The 2,773-nt window shown below is 44.0% G+C and overlaps 1 protein-coding gene across 1 annotated transcript in view; it reads left to right on the top strand.

The window, feature by feature from the left end:
- Positions 1–1,530: 1,530 nt before the first annotated feature.
- Positions 1,531–2,773, top strand: part of Tsks (testis specific serine kinase substrate) — a 19,750-nt gene continuing 18,507 nt past the window's right edge. Inside the window, exon 1 of the mRNA XM_048790518.1 lies at positions 1,531–1,638. The gene's annotated coding sequence lies outside the window, so the exon portion shown is untranslated. The remainder of the gene's footprint in view (positions 1,639–2,773) is intronic.

Consider the following 2,773-nt stretch of genomic DNA (forward strand, 5'->3'; position numbering starts at 1 on the left):
GGTTTTTTTTTTTTTTTTTTTTTTAAGAGAGAATTTTAATATTTATTTTTTAGTATTTGGCGGACACAACATCTTTGTTTGTATGTGGTGCTGAGGATCGAACCTGGGCCGCACGCATGCCAGGCGAGCGCGCTACCGCTTGAGCCACATCCCCAGCCCGCCAACCCGGTCTTCTGCAGAACACTGGCACTGTTTGATCCTGGGCCAGTGGCCTCATGATGCTGCCCACAGGGCTCATGGGCTGACCCCTGTTGAGGGACAGCGGCATTGTCCAATGGAAACACAATGGGAGCCACTTAGGGACTTTTCCATGTACTCTAGCCACCTTGATAAACAAATGAAAAAGCAAATGATGGCTTTAATTACTTTTAGTAATAGAATGCCCTTACTTATGGTGGGGTACTGAAAATATCAGAACTGAAAATGCACTGAATCCACTCAATCTACCAAACATCAGCACTTAGCTACACAGAGCACCTGGAGTCCAGGTTGTTTCTAAGTCTTGGCCACAGGACTGACAGGGAGCTGTGCCCGCCCAGCCCCGCAAGAGAGGGTCTTATGCTTGGGAAAAGATCCAAATTCAAAACTCCAAGGATGGTTTCTCCTATCACTTTCACACCACCGTAAAGTCAAATGTGTGTGTGTGTGTGTGTGTGTGTGTGTGTGAGAGAGAGAGAGAGAGAGAGAGAGAGAGAGAGAGAGAGAAACCATTGTAAGACGAGAATCATCTGAACATTTTCTTTAACTTGGTTGTACAGAGATATCAGTTCAGCATCTTGTGCGCTCTGGTTTTCCAAAGTCTTTGGAATCTGGTGTTTTATGCCCACAGCACATCTCACCTTTGACTGGAGACTTTGCAAGTGCTCACAGACATGAGTTGCTTTATTTTTTTATTAATTTATTTTACTCTAATTTTGAAATATGATGGTAGAATGCAATTCATTTCATATTACACATATAGAGCACAATTTTTCAAGTCACTGGTTGTGCACAAAGTATATTCACACCATTCATCTCTTCATACATGTACTTAGGGTAATGATGTCTAACTTATTCCACCTTCTTTCGTACTCCCTTGCTCCCTCCCTTCCCCTCCCTCCCCTTTGCCCTATCTAAAGTTCCTCTATTCCTCCCTTGCTCCCCCCCCCATTGCTATTATGAATCAGCATCCTCATATCAAAGAAAACATTCAGCCTTTGTTTTTTTGGGATTGGCTTACTTCACTTAGCATGATATTCTCTAACTCTATCCATTTGCCTGCAAATGCCATGATTTTATTCTCTTTTAATGGTGAGTAATATTCCATTGTGTATAAATACCAAAGTTTCCCTATCCATTCATCCACTGAGGGGCATCTAGGTTGGCTCCACAGTTTAGCTATTGTGAATTGAGCTGCTATAAACATTGATGTGGCTGTGTCCCTGTAGTATGCTGTTTTTAAGTCCTTTAGGTATAAACCTAGGAGTGAGATATCTGGGTCAAATGGTGGTTCCATTCCAAGTTTTCCAAAGATTCTCCATATTGCTTTCCAGATTGGCTGCACCACAACCATGGGCTTCTGACAGTAACTGATCTGACAGCGACCATCAGGTTGAACAGCAAAGAACTAGAGACCTGGATTTGAGTGAGACCACTCGGGTTGGTATACCAAGGCACTCCAAGGGCTGGATGCAACCACTGCTCATGTGGGTTTCATCTAGCCCCCCACCCCAGTGAGCAGGTTTTAAGACCACACCACGAACAAGTCCACATTTTCAAGTTCTAGATGAGGTCTGGGCAAGTTCTTATTGATTTTAAGCTGTCGGGAGCCCCTCCAGGGAATCTTGGGTTGAACTACCAATAGGTTCAAGGCAAGTCAACTCTTGATTGCTTCTAGAAGAAGCAGACAAACCCCAAGTCTTTCCATTTTGGCAAAGGGACCCTACATCAATGACCAGGCAGTCCTGCCAGACCCTTCCCCGTCCCTTGCCTGTGACCTAAGCCAGAACATTTCCTAGAGCTGGTCACTTCCCTCCACGTCACCACCTGAGCCCCCCCATGGAGGCCTGCAGCGCTGCCATCTCTTAATGTGGATCACCAAAGAGACACATCCGGTTGCCCTGCCCCTCTCAGCCTGGCCTCCCATAGTCTGTCCTCCATCCACACCCAGTGTCCTTTAGAAATAGCCACCAGGACAGATGTATGTGGCAGTGCACACCTATTGACAGTAAGTAATCCCAGCAATTCAGGAGGCTGAGGCAGGAGGATTACAAATTCAAGGTCAGCCTCAGCAACTTAATGAGGCTCTAAGCAATTTTATGAGACTAGACCCTTTCTCAAAATTAAAAAGAGCCTGGGGATGTGGCTCAATGGTTAAGTGCTCCTGGCCACCCCCCTACCAAAAAAAAAAAAAAAGACAAGAAATTGGAATCAACACAACTCTCACCACCTCAATGGGGACATTCTGCCTGGACATTTTGCTGAAATCATTGTCATCCATGTCCTTGAGTTCTGCATCCTCAGACACAACTAACCTCTGGTAGAAAATATTCAGAAAAAATTGTGTCTAGAGTACAGACTTTTTTTTTTTTTTTTGGTCATTACTTCCTAAATAATATATTGTAACAAGTGTGCACTTAGCATTTATGTTGCATTATGTATTATACATCATCTAGAGATGATCTAAAGCAGGGCTAGGGATAGAGCTCAGTTGGGAGAGTCTTGCCTTGCATGCACAAGGCCCTGAGCTTGATCCCCAACACCACAAAAAAAAAAAAAAAAAAAAAAAAAAAAA

Source organism: Marmota marmota, unplaced genomic scaffold (assembly GCF_001458135.2).
Source record: "Marmota marmota marmota unplaced genomic scaffold, marMar, whole genome shotgun sequence".
In the NCBI taxonomy this organism is placed as follows: Eukaryota; Metazoa; Chordata; class Mammalia; order Rodentia; family Sciuridae; genus Marmota; species Marmota marmota.